The sequence below is a fragment of the Rhinopithecus roxellana genome, chromosome 2 (genome assembly GCF_007565055.1).
Source record: "Rhinopithecus roxellana isolate Shanxi Qingling chromosome 2, ASM756505v1, whole genome shotgun sequence".
In the NCBI taxonomy this organism is placed as follows: domain Eukaryota; kingdom Metazoa; phylum Chordata; class Mammalia; order Primates; family Cercopithecidae; genus Rhinopithecus; species Rhinopithecus roxellana.
Window position 1 is genome coordinate 137,655,173 of NC_044550.1, and position 19,652 is coordinate 137,674,824.

Consider the following 19,652-nt stretch of genomic DNA (forward strand, 5'->3'; position numbering starts at 1 on the left):
AGATGCCATGTCTTAACTAATGATTAAATAGATATGGTAATAGTAATATGATTATTACTGTATCCATAATCTATAAATGCCTAAATTATCTTTATTAATATAATTTTTGTTTTTAGAAATTACCAATTTTAATTTGTGAAGTTAAATATTTATCATTATAAAATTTTGTACAGAATAAGACTTTGGTAAATTATTATAAAGAAAATCCAATAATCATTCAAGTAAAAAGCTGCAAATAATGACATCTTAAAAATCAATTGACCTGGTGCAGTGGCTCACGTCGGTAATCTCAGCACTTTGGGAGGCCAAGGGGGGTGGATTACCTGAGGACAGGAGTTCAAGACCAGCCTGGCCAAGATGATGAAACCCATCTCTGCCAAAATTTAAAAATTAGATGGGCGTGGTGGCATGTGCCTGTAATCCCAGCTCTTCTGGTGGCTAAGGCGGAAGAATCACTTGAACCTGGGAGGTGGAGGTTGCAGTGAGCCGAGATCGTGCCATTGCACTCCAGCCTGGGTGACAGAGAGAGACTTCCTCTCAAAAAAAAAAAATCATATTTACTTTCATATTTTAACACAATACTATATACATACACACTATAAACATATATAATACATATTTTTAACATAATACTAATTAAAAAATGATACCAACAAAAAGATTTAAGAAAATATGCAGACATTCCATCTATATTACTGAATACATTGTACAAAAATAAAAAGTAGTTAAATAAAAATAAAAATCTATTTTATACATTTTTGGGCAAAACAAAGACATTCACTAATGGAAACAACTCACAATTGAAGACATAATCAGGTCAAATGAGATGATTTAACAGGAAGTGAAGGTTTTTGCTGCATTGTACTCAATACAGAGTGTTCTGGTGTTGATACCATGAATAAACATTTATGCACAAAAATAAGAATGAATTCAGATAGTTTACATGATGTGTACAACCTATTCATTGTCATATCTAATTCTAACTGCTTTAGATGAATATTAGTTGTTAAAAATAACATTTGATTATTTTGAGGAGATTAACAAATCAACTCACAGCACACCTGAAACACATTTGCATCATAAATATAAATGAGCTGCCGAAAATAATCAGCTCTAAAATATTAATTCCCTTCTTTTATTTCCTTTTCTTAAGGAAATGAAAAGCCCAAACACTGTGAAACACATTAAAATAGCTAATATTTCCAGAAGTCCTATTATGTGCCCAACATCATTCTATAGATTATGTATGTTCAGTCTCATTTTAATTACCATTTTGTAGGTCAGGGATTGACAAAATGCTGCCCTGGTCTAAATTCAGCTTGCCTTCGTCTTGTAAATACATTTTTATTGGACTGCCATCTTGCCCATTAATTTGTATTGTCTCTGACTGCTGTCATGCTATGATGGTGAAATTGAATACGTACAACTGAACATATGACCAGCAAACCTTAAAATATTTGTTATCTGGCCCTTTACCAAAAAAGTTTGACAGCCACTGATGTAGATAATATGATTTCAATTTTCAAGTAAGCTTAATATCAGGATGGAAGACACAAACTGTAAATTCTGAAGTAAGAGTGGAAATCCAATTTTGACTGACGGCAGGTGATTATGTTTCTTATATTACACAATATAGACATTCAGAAAATAAACTACACAAGGATATGATTTTTATGAGCTGTTCGTGCACAAATATCTTGGAGTTTTACTTGACTGAGGTTAAGGGAAAAGTTTATGTAATCTTATGCAAAGTTTATAGTGCAATAGAATCTAGCCTGCAGGCTTTACAGTATATACAGTTCTACTTTTCAGACACTCCAGACCAATATCTCTATTTCTCGGTATTCATTTGTTCTTTTATTCTCCTTTCCTGTTAGAACAGAAAGAATGTTCCTTTTAAAATTCACTTTACTTTGGATCCCATTTCTTCTACTATTCCAAGGTTCCTCTTCTCTCAATTAGTCTCTTTCTTCACAGACAACATTTTGAAAAAAATTGTCTGTAATTACTGTGTCTATTTTTTCACCTCCGATACACTCCAGTACTTGTTGTAGGCTGGCATCTGTCTCATCCAGTCCACTGAAAAGGTTGTGTTTAAGGTTATGGTTAAGAATATCATTGCTGTAGAGATCATTACACATCTTTGCATCTTTAATTTATTTGACTCTATATTTTACACTATCAGATACTCCACTGATATTGAAATCGTCCACTCTCTCAGGTGTTGTGAAATCACACGTTCAGTGTCTCTCCCTATTTTTCAAGCCACTCCTCTTATTCATCCTTGATGGCATCTATTCCTCTATTTATGCTATAAATATTACTGTTCCAAACCTTCAGTAACAGGATTTATCTTTTTATTCTATGTATTCTCCTGGGTAATTTTATTGATTACCATGTCTTTACCATGTGTGCAATTAACAACTATGTATTTTAGTCCATATTTCTCGTTAACTCTAGAACTATATAGCTAGCTACACTTTCTATGTATTAACAGGTCCCAGGCTAATACCACCTTGGCCTCTGTCAAATGTATCTTTTTCTCCCTCATGAGTTTGTCCTCTATCACAATAAATAAAATTTTCCTCTCTACCCAGGCCCAAGACAGACAGAAATCTGAATAATACAATCAAGGCTGTATGAAATTATAATGCCAAACTATTAATTAAAATGAGAAATGTAGCCATCAACCAGATTGGCATGTTCATGGTTGTTGATTGATGCTTTTGGCCTAAGGCAAATCAAAATGGAAAAAAAAAATATCAAAATTCAAAAGTTGTTTGGGAGCATAAATTTATAGCCAAGTTTATTTATTTCATAAGGTCCTCCATGTCACTGGATGAAACAAAACCTTAGATAAATATTTGTGGAAGACAAACAACTCAAATTTCAAAGAAAAAGATCTGTTAAATTACATTTCACAAAGCTGGTTACTCTATAGTTGTTTGATTTTACGTATTCACTAATAATGATACGGGAAATGTGGATAAGTAAAAAGAAGTTTCAAGACAGTATCTATATGAAGACCTCATCTATATTATATTATCACTTATCTATATAGAGACCGATACCAATGTAGTAGAGATTTTAATATTTATCTACGATAAAGATATATAATAGAGATAGATAGAGATAGGTGTCTAGCTATATATCTGAGTATATTTTTTAGAGATATAAACTAATGTTAACGGAGAAGACCACTACCTAACAGAACTAAGTAATAGCCTACTTTTTACGTGCTAGCCATTTTGCTTGGGAGCATTAACTTAAACATTCATTTTCTTAATTGTGCTGAGTTACACAACCACAGATGGATAAAGGTGTGGTAAGAATTTGTTTAAAAAATAAGATACAGCTCCTGCTCTATTGTGCAACACAAGATAGACACTCACAGACTGAAGCTGACTATTCCACACGTTACTATTTCTATGTGATGGGAATATTGATATGACTAAGATGGTAGAATCCATTTACACTAGGACTTACATTGTCTGAGTAGGCAAACATAAACAAAATGCACAATAAAATTTCAGGTAGAAATAACGTATACTAGGGTTGGAAAGTGGGTCTCTGGGGAGGCTTTGCTGCATGGCGTAAGTAGTGATGATTTCTCTGTGGGGTTGCCTTTCAGCTGAGATCTGAATGAAATCAGGGAGAAAGCCACAGGAAGATCTGAGGGAGACGACATTTCAGCAACGGGCAACAGTGGTAAAGGCACTCATATAGGAGAGACTGTACAGCAGTTGTTGCTGCAGTATAGTGAATGATGGGGAAATACAGCAAAGGCAATCAAAGATGTGGGCAGGAAACAAACCTCAACGAATACTTTCACATTTCTGCGTGGCCGGGGCTTTCTGAACAAAGAGTACTGATATCTGAGTTAAAGGACATTTGAACAGCAGCCCCAGAGGCCTCCAAAGAGATATTAACTCTTGTCTCTCTTCAGTCACATATTTACCTTTCAGAGTGGTAAGGTGCAGACTTTCCCTGCTCTTCACAGAAGGAGTGCATTTACATTGCAAAGTATTCCTGCCTTTCTCTGGAGGGGAGGAGAAACAAATCTGTCAGCCATTCTACGTACAGGTTTCAGTATCATAATTTTGGGACTCCTCTCCTGTGGTGCAAACCCCATCTGCATGTACAAGTGACATTAGACCCCTGTGTAATTGATGTAGAGGCAACCAGAGCTAAGGTACTCTGTGAGTAGATATCAATCTGTTTTTTGATTCAGGAACCTCCTGTTTACACTAACAAATATAAAGACTTAAGAGTTATAACCTAGGAACCATATCCTTTTGCACTTCCATAAGATATTTGATTTTTGTTTCAGGTGAGAGCTTAATGGTTACTTTGATCAAAGTAGTAGGTATGGGAATTTTGATAAGAAGTAACAGTAAAAGATGTACGTTGAGTGGAAAGCTACACAAATTGTTAACAATGGTATGACTAAACTGACTCCCTACCTCTACACTTACCCATCTAGAGTTAATTTGCCATACAGTAGCTGGAAGAGGTTCTTCAAAGCAATATTTTGAATCATATCACTTTTCTGCTAAGAAACATTCAGTGGCTTCCCTTTTTACAATAAAATCCAAAGTCTTTAGCTCTAATCATGCCCCACAAAATTGTACATTAATTTGCTTTTCCACTTCACTCAATATTTTTCTGATTCTATTTCCTATCATGTTCACTTCCAGTCACAATGGCCTCCTTGCTGTTTTTCTGGCTCTCAAAGTACATTCCTGCCTCAGTGACTTTGTAAGTTTAACTTCTGTCTGGAAATTCTTAGTTCAGATACCACACAACTTACTCCATCACTGCACACAGGTCCATGCTCAAGTGTATCTTCAGCAAGAGGCCTGTTCTTGCCACTATCAAAATCTCATCCCAATCAAAAATGTTTTTATATTAGTTTTTCAAATCTGTTTAACATAGTACTTATTAGCACCAGCTATGTTTTATGTGTTTGTGTCTGTATGTTTACAATCTAGTGCCTCGTGCAAACTAGATTTTCATTAAATAATGAATAAATAAATGTATGAGTGGAGTTACTGGATTTGAGCTTTGAAAAAAATAAAATGAAGACATTGAAAATGTGTTAACCTACTGGGGGTATGTAATACCACTTATGGATTTGTGGAAGATGATGGCAGCAACAGGTTTGAGGGAGAATTTACACAGATTAATTCAGACAAGAACAAAAATTGTTATTTTAAGATGTTAAAATAAAATAATACAAAATGTGTTAAGATGTAAATTTAGATAATAAATGTAAAGTATTGAAAAGGACATTGATCTTAGAACACAAATATTTGAGTAAATGTAAAGTATTGGAAAGGACGTTGATCTTAGAACACAAATATTTCAGTTTAGAATTTCACTAATCCTCATGGAAATTCTCTAGCCTCTCTTATCTGGTTTTACTGGTTTCCATCGTTCTGGTTTTTACACATATTTCTCTTACCAGCTTAAGTTCATTAGATAATGATTACTTGAATTATTTCCCCAGCCTTTATCTTACTCACTTTTGAGAAATAGTGTTTTATGTTGATTGCTGTGCTTTCTCCAGAATCAAACTCCCAGGACATGACAACTATATTCAATACTTGCTTCTGTTATCATTTTTATAAGCATATCATTGTTCTCTAGTTGTTTATTAAATGAGAACAGTTATTGATTATGTTGCATTATGTATCCATAATGCTATTTAAAATAAAAAGCACAATATTATAATTTAAGACGATCTGGTCTACAGAAACACAGTCTAATTGGAATTAATTTAGATAGTCAATCACAACTGTTGATGCTGCCAACAAGGGCTCAAGTTAGTGCCAACATTGATTGTGGTTATTTTCTCACAATTGTTTTATGGGTATTAAGTGGAATGCATAATAACATTGAGCTCAAAGGAACCCTGCTGCTTCCTCCTTCAAACACAATTTACTACCATTTGCTGGAAATCTCCACATCCACTCATCTTTTTTCCTAGCTTGTTACAGCATTGATTCAAAATCCTTGTTTTTCCTTTAGTTGCATCTTATACAACAATTTATCAAATGTCTTGCTGAGATCTAGGTAAAAGACTCCCACTGCCTTTGCTTCATTTACTTCCTCATTCTCTGCAAACACTTGATCAGGTCTCCTGGGCCATATCCTTTTATTCTCATACAATGCTGGCAAATGGTACATTTGATGCTCTTCTGACAACTTAGACACTTGTTTATTATAATTGGAACACTCACTATTTAAAAACTGATGAGTTTACCAAGAGTTTTTGTTGTTGTCATTGTTGTATTTTTTATTTTGTTTTGTTTTACTGTCAAATTAAGCATTTAAATCGTTTTTCTATTCAGATTCTCATAGGGATGACAGAAGAAGTATGCTTTAGAATTGTGTACCTCTTTTGTCTCTCCTCCTCATATCTCTTCAAGGAGTGCTGATCACTTTCTCCTTCTGAAACTCTTTCCTACTTGGGCTTTTTAAAACACCATTTCTTGCTGATCCTCTCCCAATTTCTCTGACCGTTTGCTGCTTGCCTTCTTTTTCTACTTCTTCCTCCAACAGTTATCTGAACACTGGTGTTCATGAAAGTTTCCATACCCAGCCCATTATTCGTCTCCTGCCATATATATTCTGGCAGCGGGGATCTCTTTTATTCCTGTCACAAACCCTGTTCTCTCCCTTGAAATAGATGTCTACATGTTTGCCGGACGTTGCTAACTTGTCTTTAACATTCCTGAATCCAAAGGAATGTTAAACTCAACATTTGTATAATTGACCTCATTTTTCACTCCATAATAACCTTAACTTCCTCCTTTATTCCCTTTCCATTTAATGTTAATATCTTCCACCTTGTTGCCCAAACCAGAAAATTGAGAGCCACATTAAATCTCTTTTCTCCCTCTCTCTAAATGCAATTAATCACATCCTGCTGGTTTTTATCTTGTGCAAATTTCTAAATTCGGTTTCTTTCTTTTAAAAGCTCTCATATTATTGTGTTGGGATTATACCAAGAGCCTCCTACATCCCCTTGCTATGATAGGCTTTCTCAAAGCCATCCACACTTTATAGCTGCACTAATTCATTTCACAGCAACTTTTACAATCTGTCAATTGTTCTCCATCATGTAAGGTTAAGTTTTAAGTTCTGTAGCTTTTAGAATAAAGTCCTTCATACTGTGACCTACCTCTGTCAATCTGAAAATGTAACTCCTGACAATTTAAATTCAGTGACAATTTCTTCATGTATTTACCTATGATGGTCCTTTTGTCTGGAAATAATTTTCCTCATCTGACCTTATATAATATTTCAAAAAACCATGGTGGGTTTCCTCTTTAGAGTTGCTACATGTCTTCTCTTCTGCACTCTCAAGGCATCCTACAAGTACAACTTCATCTCAGTTGTCACCTTATGTTCAAAATAAACATTTACGTGGATTTGCTTGCACTAGCATGTGAGTTTATTAAGTCAGGTTTTAATGCTTTCTTCATCTTTTTTTTTTTTTTTTTTTTTTGAGACAGAGTCTCACTGTGTCACCCAGGCTGGAGTGCAGTGGTGGGATCTCCGCTCACTGCAAACTCCGCTTCCCAGGTTCACACTATTCTCCTGCCTCAGCCTCCAGAGTAGCTGGGACTGCAGGTGCCCGCCACCATGTCCAGTTAATATTTTGTATTTTGGTAGACACTGGGTTTCACCGTGTTAGCCAGGATGGTCTGGATCTCCTGACCTCGTGATCCGCCCGCCTCGACCTCCCAAAGTGTGGTGGCATAAGTCACCACATCCAGCCTCTTTTCATCTTTTTGTAACTAATATTTAGCACTGCATTAGTCTCAAAGGAAGAATAAGTAGAATTTACCCAAACAAAACCTTTTTAGCAAATTTTTCTGTCTTCATCTACCTTGAGCTTTGAAACATTTTATACTCTTGGCAGTCTTCTCTCTTTTAAATGTTCATTTTCTTGCTTTCTCCTATGAATATGCAACTTATTACTGTCTTTTTTCAAAGTCCCTACACTTCTCCCCACGATTTAAGCGTTGGTAGATATTTAGAACATCTACGTGTTCTTGGCTTTCAACTCTCTACCTTCTTTGCAGGTGAACAGATTTATTTTTGTGATTTAATTTATTATCATTATGTTGACAACTTTCATTTTAATATCTTTGGTTTCTGTGATGTTTAATACTGAGATGTCAACTTGATTGGATTGAAGGTTGCAAAGTAATGTTCTGAGGTGTGTCTATGAGGTTGTTGCCAAAAGAGATTATTATTTGAGTCAGTGGACTGGGAGAGGCAGATCCACCCTCAGTCTGGGTGGGCACCAGCTAATCAGCTGCTAGCACGGCCAGAATAAAAAGCAGGCAAAAGAACGTGGAGAGTTGAGACAGGCTCTTTCTCCTTTGCTGGATGCTTCTTGTTCTCAAACATCAGACTCCAGGTTCTCCAGCTTTGGGACTCGAACTGGCTTCCTTGATCCTCAGCTTGTAGATGGCCTATTGTGCGACCTTGTGATTGTGTGAGTTAATGCTCCTTAATAAACTCCCCTTTATCTATCCACCTATCCTATAAGTTCTGTCCCTCTAGAGAAACCTGATTAATAAAGTTCCACATCTGCATATTCCATTGTCAAATAACATTTTTCTTGAATCTATTTGGTACATCAATTTTAACACATGCAAATTTGAATTTACTATATTCTTTCCAAAAAGAAGATACATTTCGGTGGTCAGTATCTTAAAGATGAAACTTTCTCCCATCCAACTGGTAGGTTAAGAAACCTGGAATTTACACTTAACACTCTCTTTTCTGTCAGTAGTCACCACCTGTAACTCAATTATCAAAACTGACTCCTCTTATTGTATACATATATATATATTTACTTCACTTCCTCCCATAGAGCAAGCCACCATCATCTTTTTTGTACAACTACAACAGCCTGATAATAAGTTACTCCATGTCCAGGGTGCTTTTCCTTCAATCTATTTAGACTACAGTTAAAGGGATTAAAAATTTGTTAAGAATAATTCATCCTCCCCTCAACCCTTGCCAAACATGTCCACATCTAAATCAGTAGAACTCATGTTTATCATGTTTATGTTACCTTTCATGGCAAAGAGAAATTAAGGTTGCAAATAAAATGAAAGTTGTTAATTAGTTGACCTTAAAATAAATGAGATTATTCTAGATTAGGCTGATGGGCCCAATATAATCACAGGGCTTGTTAATAGTGGAAAAAGTAATCCTAAAGGAGAATCAAAGAGAGGGCAGAATCAGAACGAGTAGACCTGGCATTGCTGACTTTGCAGGTGAGAGGGAAATGAATGCTAACGAAAGTCAAGGAAAGCCAAGGACAGCCTCCAAGAGCTAGAAAAGATAAAAAATGAATTCTCTTTCTGAATGCCTCCAGAAAGGAATGCATTCCTGCCAACATCTACATTTGAACACAGTAAGAGATACATCAGACTTCTGAACTACAAAATGGTAAGACAATAAATATGTGTTCTTTTAAGCCCCTAAATTTGTGATAATTTGTCACAGCAGCAATAGAAAATTACTCTGCTACCTAAGAGATAAACAAGTTCTGCATCGTTTCTTTTCATATATACATTTGATCTTCTATAACCCCACATTTCTTGTATTTTAATCACAAATTAAGTAACATTTCCTGAAAAAAGCTTTCCTTAATCCATATTTCTCTCCTGTAGTCTCCTTATCTCCTAATCTATCTAACACCTTAAATAATCACTAGCATAGAGGACAATCTGAATAAAATGATTTATGAGGCAGTTATATGATGAGTCTATGTTTCCTTAACTTGACTGTGAGTCTGAGAGAGCAGATGCCACATCTTTACACCCCACTTTTTTATGTTCAGAGCCATCACAGTGCCTTGCACTTAGTAGGCACTTAGGAGATAGTTGTTAAATAGGTGAGTGAGGGATTAAGTGAATGCATTTGTCCACTGCCTTCTGGGTAATATTAAAGTAAAACATTTGATATACATGATTTGTCTGACTATTCACAAAATGGTGTAATAATTATATCTATTTCAGAGGCAAGAAAATTGGAGCCTGGCATAGCTAAAAATTTATCTTAAGGCCATGTGGTAAGTGATGGCATAGTCACAAGAAATAAAAGAAAAACAGATATTTTTGAACTCACTAACTGTGTTTTTTCACTACATACTATGTCTTTTGAGGGATGCTACTATGGACATCAGCAAATGCCAAGTCAACCATCCTGCTTGAGTCTACTGATAACTGAAGTCATCTAGAAATACGAAGAGCCTGAAATGAAAGTATTTTTGCCTTTCATTTTTCTATCTAGTACCTAGTATAGTGCAAAGCATAAATCACCACTCAATAAATATGTTTCAAGTAAAATGAATGAATGAATCGATGAATGAGTAAACAAATATTCTAGATGCCTACCTCTTTTTACTGGGGATAGAAATAATGCCTATGAGAGAGATCTGGAAATAAAAGAATATCTTAGCAGATAAACTTGTCAGTTATAGTTTTCTTTCTTTCTTTATTTTTTTTTTTCTGAAGCTGGATCTGATATCTTACCTCCTGTTTCCTAGTTCCTTTTAGTATTTGGAATGGGTAGAGGAAATAAGACCCTTCTATGTGAGGATACAACAGTTCTATCATTGTACTGGACAATAAGAGAAAGTATCTTAAACAAAGTAATATCATCCATCTATATTAGTGTGACTTTAATTGTATTTAACTTTGTGGAAAATAAAAAAAGGACAAATAAATGGAAAATAGAGACAGCATATGTAGTAATTACTGTCAAAAATAATAGTGAATAAAACTAAAAAATTGAATGAAAATCAGAAGTTCATAATCTCAGTCCAAAACAAACTTGACATTATATTTTGAGGTTTTTTTTCCACTTAAGACTCCCGGGAAATGTAATGTACCAGCTCATTATTATTGTTCTAGTAGTTTTACCTTTGTAGGAAAACAACAAGTTTCATTATGATTTCGCCATTCATCTGAATCCTTCTGATGTGCATTATAGTTTGAAGTCATTTAAAAGCTATAACTATTTGAAGGCAATATTATCCTTCATTAGAGTCTTTTAAGAGTTCATCAAAATGTGTAGCTTATACCAGTCTACATATAGCTGGTATGATCTTTGTGCTAATTTCCTCTATTTAAAGGGAAATGTCAATGTAGTATAGTGTAGAGGGTAAAAACATAGGCTCAAAGTTAAGAGTTGAAAATAAATATTCCTTCCAAACCTTACTTGCTCAGTTTATTTTTCGGTGTTGCAAGTGAATAATAAAAGGAATAGTTGCACAGTTTTTTGAGGATAATGAGGCAAGGCACTCATTACACTTTGTATAGTAGCTGATGTGCTAAGATACAAAAGCAATTAGTATGACTTATCTTTATTATATCATAATTTCAATCATAACATTCTCATTACAAAATATATAACATTCTAAAATCGCATCACACAAAAGAGGAGTCTTTAATGATTTTCTTACTGGTTAAATACTGAAACTCCTTTATAGAATTTCAATATTTACTATCCTGGACAAAGACTCAAATCTTTCTATATATCCTCAGTGATGGACTTGACACATAGCTGTGACTTTTTTCAGACATATATTATTAGTACTCCTCCAAATAACCATTTTATTTTTTTGTACTTATAATGTGAAGGTTTATTTTTCCATACCCTGCTGAGTGACACAATGTCTCAGAGTCTCTATCTGAGAATTTGGAGGCATTTACTCCACTGCTTATCCAAAGGTAACTCTTGAAAAGTTTATTCATTTTTTTAAAAAAAATGTTGTTATTTTGTTGTATAAGGAATTGCTGGAAGTTGGTCCCTGGCTAGGGAGCACTCTCCCTCCTTCTTGTAAAGGGGTGCTTAGAAATAGAATAGTAGTTTTTGTTTGTTTGTTTGTGCTCTTTTCTCTTCCACAACTGAATCAGCCTAATATAAATGATTATGTAATATTAATATGAAATAGGTAGAGAGCAAATGCTAAAGTCAATTAATCTCTAATGCAAGGGATTGATATTTCAATGAGTCATTCCAATTGTAGTGCTATTTCATCCTGTTTGTTTGGTCACTTATTTATTTATTCAGAGATTTATTAAGGAATTACTGTCAGGTATGGTACTGTTGTGTTTGTTGCAGTAAAACCATTAAACCAGACAAAGAATCCCTGTAACTTGGTTCTTGATTTCTTATTATTGTTGAATCAGATGCAAACAACAAAGGGAATTGTATTCATGTTATTGCAATTAGAGTAAAATAAGTAATGGAAGCTCTTGTGATGGTGTTAAATATGAAGTTTAGAGCGACAAATTCTTAGTACTAGTTTAATATTTTCTGTATGTATCAATATATTCTTAAGATATTTTACCTAAAATCTGCTACCATTTTAAAAACCTAATCCCAAATGCGATTACATACACTATTTGTCATCAGCTAAATGTTGTATAAACTTTCACCTTATTTCATTAATTGTAAAATACATGCTTAAACACATATCAAACAAAAATCTACTTTACTTTTTTTAGAAAGTTGTACTTTTTTTCTGACCTATGAAGAAACAAAATTTTAAAAATTGGTTTGGACACAAAAACCTATTTCTAGTATCTTTGTTTCGTTTCCACAAATCATTGTTCAGAACGGTGGGCCAATTTACTATTAGTTTCATTGATCCTTTCCACTGATCTTACATGACTGTAAAGAATTTTGTCAAAGGCTTTCCAAACATCTGAGTTTAAAATCCTCTTTAACTTCTTTCCCACATTGGTCTACCTGGAGTGAAGTCCCTGAAGAATTTCACAAAAGTAGTGAGTGATTCCTTTTATTCTCTAAATGTGTGTTGTCTGTTCTTAATCAAGCTGAGCTTTTCAAAGCGGTCCTCGTTTGATCTCTAAAAATAGTTTCTAAAAGTTTTCAACATAACAGAAGTTAAAGGAAACTGTCTGAAATATCTAAGTGTGTTTCCAAGACTGCTCTTCAGTTTATGTTTTGTTTTGGTCACAAATCAAAAGGAATATTTTCTTCACAGAAAAAATATAAAATATTGTAATGCCAACAACAACATGCCTTTTTAGTTAAAATCTTAAGTTTGTTCATAAGGATATTTTCGACTTCCTATTAATTGGTTATCGTATTTTGTTATATTTCATTGCCATTAGGCAACATTTTTTTTTTTTTCTTCTGACATAATGATGGGTCTATTGGAGCAGTTCTGAACTGGGATAGCCATTACTGAGGGATGAGGGAAAGAGAGAAGATGAATGTTTGTCAAAGATATTTCTTGAATCTGTTAAAAAAGCTGCTATTGTTTTATAGCAATTCACTCTAAATCTAGATTGAGTAATAGATACACATCCACAGAAGTCCTGTATTTTTTTTGAAATATCTGATAAAAATCTAAGGACCCCCTCTTTGCTCAGAATAAATGTATCACTTTGGATGAATAGCTCACATTTTCTAAGCCTCAAATTTCCTCCCTAAAGGCAGGTAGACAATTTAAAAAACTTTAGAAAATAGTGCAGAATAGAGATGATGAGATCATAATGAATGTCTGCCTTGAAATTACTGTTTTTTTCCCTGTCCCATATGTTACAATGGATGTAGAAGTTTTACACAGATATGCAGTCACACACGTTTCTCAGTTTTTATCTATACAGGGATTAACTTGATCCTATAGATATGTTCCCCCTTCTCATTACTACCCCAAACTACCTGAAAATATTCTTAATTTTTTGATAAAAATATTATTCATTTTTTGCTAAAAATAATTGCATTGGTGGATGACTTTACTTGTGTATGGTGACCCTTTATTTATCTTCCATTTGAAGGTGACTTTTTGTGTACCATACTCTGTATGCTGAGAATGAGAGAGAGTCTTTTGCCTTTGAATAGCTTGTGACTCATCCAGTTATTTTTTTAGTGAAAAGCTAGGGCATTGAATCATAGGTACATACCTTGAAAGAAAAGCCAGTGATTAAACAGTCCTACTTGACATGATAATGTTGGGTATTTTCAGCCAGCAAAATGCTAAACTATACTTACTAACCAAAAAAAAAAAAAAAAAAAAGAAAGAAAGAAAAAAAAAGAAAAAAGAAATAGTTCTACTCTGCCTACACAGCACAGTTGTTCAAAGAGGGGATAATAGATAAGGAGGTTCTTAGCCACACACTAGTTTTGGTGAGAGTTCTTAACTTAGGCTTTTTGGGACCAATGAGGCTTCAGAAATAGGCTTCAAATGATCCACAGTCTTGCTAAAATTGTACATAAAATCATGTGTATATGGAATTCTGTCCCATGAAAATAGTTCATAGCTCACATGACATTTACTGTTTATTGTGTCTCACACACATACATACTAATATACTAATAACTAAATTATTTTACTTATTATTGAAATGCTTAATTGTCCTTAATAACCTGAGAGAGAAGTAAAACAAATATAAGTCTACATGTTTCATAGATTAAAAAAGTAATATATATAATATATACATGTTGTATGTTATGCATATTACTTATATGCCGTTTCCCTAATGCATTACCTCAAATTTCATTGCTTTTTCATTAGTATTGACCTTTATCAAGCCAATTTTAAGCCAGGGCTTATCCATTGAGATTTTCCATTTTCAACTTTAAATTGTCTCCACATATTCGTTTAATTGTGTTCTAATTTCCTATCTATTGCCAGAGAACCCTAGGCAGCACAAAAATGGAAGAACTATGCTAGCTATCAAATTTTGATCTCTAGCACATCAGCTTGGGAGACTGTCTACTGAGCTGAAAGGTCATTTAAATTTTTTCTCATTTTCGAATACCAACATTTCACTAAAGAGAGTTACATGCAGAACACATTTGCCATATCAATGAATAGAAAAAATGAACTCTTCACTGATTGGAATGCTACCTATTATATACAGAATAAGAATGTCTATTGGGAATGATATGGGTGTAGTAGAAGAAAAGTTGCAAAAATATCCCACACTATTAAAACTAGAAAGGAGGAGTTCATATGCTTGTGAGTGATAATAGGAAATATAATTCTAACACTGAGGGAAGAAAGTCATTTGACTATTAACGACCTGTTCCTTTTAGTACAGGAGCAACAAGAAGCTATGGCTCCACATTTGAGGAAGTTTAACTTTGCTTTTTATTATCAATTTTTAAAATAAACAAATGAAATCAGATAACCAACAGTCTTCTCTCCTTTCATTGAAAACTGAGTAAGTAGCTGCTTACTACAGGCCAGCATAATCAACACTCGTATCCCAAATTGTGAAAGTGTTGCTTCACTTTGAGTCTAAATTTAATTATTGTATTTTCTCTTTATCAGTTCCAGAATGTACACCATTTACGACAATATGTATGAGTCTAAATAGGCTTAATTCTTTCAGACAATAAATGGTTGACATGATTTTTCTGACGGTTGTGGTCATAGTTTGTGGTAGGCATTCTACTCTTCATATTGATTTAAAATATATTATGATGCTCAGAGATGAATATATACATGGTATATACCATATATATCTACATAGAAAAATATATAATTGCAATCCCAAAGTCAGTATTATTTTAAAACATTTTAATGCTCTTTACCTATGTAAAAAGCATTAGTACACTTGATTTACTTTTATCAATCAAGTAGGACATTAGAGTTTTCCATGTATCTAAGCCAAAAACAATCATTTTATTACTTTAAAATATTATCTTGCCAATTTTTATGTATAGTCTGTCTTTTTAAATCATTTTGATTATTACAGTTTAATCTGTGGCATCAGCTAATTGACTAACATGTAGCAAAAGAGCACCTATTATGAAAGAAGCACTTTAATAAGCAATAAAACTAAGAGGTAACATTTGCTATGGTTCAAGCTCTTTTATAGAAATTATTTAATTTTTAAAACAACCTTATAAAATATATATTGTCATTATTCCTATTTAAAAGATGTAAAAACATAAAAAATCACAAAGGTCTATTATGAACAATTATATGACAACAAATTGGATAACCTAGGGGAAATGGATGAATTACTGGAAATATACAATCTACAAAGAATAAATCAAGAAGAAGTAGAAAGCCTAAACAAACCAATAACAAATAGAGATTGAAGTAGTAATCAAAAGCCTTTCAACAAAGAAAATTCCAGTACCAGATGGCTTCATAGCTGAATTCTATCAAACATTAACAGAAAACTTAATATCAAACCATCTTAAACTCTTCCAAAAAATAGAAGTAGACTGAGTGTTTCCAAACTCAGCCAGCACTATTTGGATACCAAAGACTGACAAAGGTATCACAAGTAAAGAAACCTATGGGCCAATGCCTCTGATGAATGTAGATGCAAAAGTTCTCAATAAAATACTAGCAAATCAAGTTCAACAACATATGAAAAAATTATACACTATAACCAAATAGGATTTATTCCTGAGATACAAGGGTGGTTTAAAACACACAATCAATGTGATGTGTCATTTTAACAGAATGAAAGATGTTTTTAAACCACATGATCATCATAACTGATGCAGAGAAAGCATTTGACAAAGTTCAGCATACTTTCATGATAAACATCCTCAAAAAAATAAATATAGGAGGAATTTGTCTTCAACCTAATAAAGATTGTTTATGAAAACTCCACAGCTATCATAGTAATCAATAGAGAAAAACTGAAAGCTTTTTCTCTGAAGTCTGTGCCATGGCTAAGATGCCCATTCTATTCTACTTAACATAGGGAAGTAATAGCAAGAGAAATCAGACAAGAAAATGAAATAAAGGGGATACAAATCAGAAAGGAAAAAGTAAAATTAACCCTGTTTACAACTGTGTAGAAAACCCTTAAGACTCCACACAAAAAAGTTGTTACACAAATAAATGAATTCATCAGAGTAGCAGGATAACAAACCAACATACAAAATTAGTTGCTTCTATTTACACCTGCAAAAATCTATTTGAAAAAAATATCAAGAAAGCAATCCCATTTAAAATAGCATTAGAAAGAATAAAATACTAACAGATAAATTAAACCAAAGAAGTGAAGTGAAAGATATGTACACTATAAAGCATGAAAACTATAAGCATTGATAAAAGAAATTTAAAGACACAAATTAATAAAAATATATCACACATTTGTGAATTAAAATTATTAATGTTGTTAAAATGTTCCTATTGCACAAAACAACATACAGATTTAATGCAATCCCTATCAATAGTTTAATTTTTCAAATAAATTGAAAAAAAATTAAATGGAACCACAGAAGATCCTGACTAGCCCAAACAATATTGGGAATGAAAAACAAAGTTCGAGGAATGACAATTCCCAATTCCAAATTATATTGCACAGCTATAGTAATCAAAACAGCAAATTACTGGCTTAAAAATAGATATACAGGACAATGGAACAGAATAGAGTATCCAGAAGTAAACCCAGTAATATAAGTTCAACTAATTTTTAACAAGTTGCTAAGAAGACACAATGTACAAAGGATAGTCTCTTCAATAAATGGTGTATTTTATTTTTCAAGCCAGATATCATAATGTCTTCCTCATACACAGGAAATTTCTTGAACATAACTAGCATGTGGGTAACATGACTTCATTACTCTAGCCACAATTCGTGAAACTACAGGTAACCTATGTTCAGTCAATCTATAAGCTGAGTAATCAATAACATGTGAGTTCTCTGACATGAATGTTCTTCCTATGAGTATCATGAAGACTAATTAATGTGTGTAGATATTTTTAATTTAAAATTAAGATACAGAGTCAAGAAAGTATAACAAAGGCTAAAATTGAAATACACACAGAGTTGTATAAAATTCAGTCAAAATTGGAGATGACAAATTCAAGGAATAAAAGCAGAGATACAGATGTGGGTACACAAGTTTTATCTCTCTCCAATAGATCATTCAATCAAAAAATTGTAAGCACTCTGTATTTAAAGTACTTGAGTTTCATGTGCTTCAGAAGAAGCATTCCAAATGTTTTAAAACTGGTGGTGATGAAGATTTCCTGATTTATCCCTGACATGTAGAGAACCTGGAAGTCGTTGCTCCTGTCCTTACAACAAGGAAATGCTAGACAAACACAAGATTTTTATTAGTTCTATTAGAGAATTGAGGGAAAAGGGGAAAATCACTACCACAAAATATTGAGTGTCAAATGCATCTAGAGAGAGACAGTGTACTCAAGATTTGATTACGTAGGACAGAAGCCACTAGACACTTAAAGCGGGTAGGATACCATATATGATAATCTTGATGAACCGCTGGAGGATGAATGTATGAAAGTGAACATAAGAATATCCTAGTGCTGAAGTATTGGTAGTTGGACACCCTGCTCTGCAGACTCTCCCTCTAGGAACGCCACCAGGTTATGACAGAGAGAATTCTAGAAACTCTAGAAATCTGAATACATCACCCTCGTGGGGGAGGAAAAGCATTCCTATCATAACTCTTCTCCCTAATGAAGGCCTTGTTTCCATAGGTAATGACGTTAGCAGTTAGACAATTTTTACACCTGAAAAAACAGAACTGCATTCCAGTCAAGCTTTCCTGCATCAGCTAATGAGAAATAAATGAATAAAAGACATTGTTAGCAGAGGAGATCTAGAACTAGATGTACCATATGACCCAGCCATCCCACTACTGGGTATATACCCAAAGGATTATAAATTATTCTACTACAAAGACATATGCACACGTATGTTTATTGCGGCACTATTCACAATAGCAAAGACTTGGAATCAACCCAAATGTCCATCTGTGACGGACTGGATTAAGAAAATGTGGCACATATACACCATGGAATACTATGCAGCCATAAAAAAGGATGAGTTTGTGTCCTTTCTAGGGACATGGATGCAGCTGGAAACCATCATTCTTAGCAAACTATCACAAGAACAGAAAACCAAACACCGCATGTTCTCACTCATAGGTGGGAACTGAACAATGAGATCACTTGGACTCGGGAAGGGGAACATCACACACTGGGGCCTATCATGGGGAGGGGGGAGGGGGGAGGGATTGCATTGGGGAGTTATACATGATATAAACGATGAATTGATGGGTGCTGACGAGTTGATGGGTGCAGCACACCAACATGGCACAAGTATACATATGTAACAAACCTGCACGTTATGCACATGTACCCTAGAACTTGAAGTATAATAAAAATAAATAAATAAATAAATAAATAAATAAATAAATAAATAAATAAAAGAGATTGCAGTGGTTAAGAGACTGGAGAACAGAAGGGGAGTATGTTCTCTTGGGGACAAGAAATAGAAACACTTCTGAAGACCAAACATCTAAGACACAGTTCCAATAAAACACCAAGAACCAAACAGAATATTAGGTGACCCTCTTTTCTGCGCCACTGCCACTGCTGTGTCTGCTGAAAATAAAGTAGAAAGAGAGAGTCTCAAAGGTTTTGGGAGGTTGGGGAAGACACCTCATCTATAGAGAAATAAAAATAAGGATTACAATAAGGATTACAGGAAACTTCTCAGTAGAAAGCATGCAAACAAGAAGAGAACAGAGTGATATATTTACAATACTGAAAGAAAAGGAAAAATCTGTCAACTAAAATTCTATATCCAGTAAAATTTCATTGAAAAGTGAAGGAGACGTTAATGGGTACGGGTTTC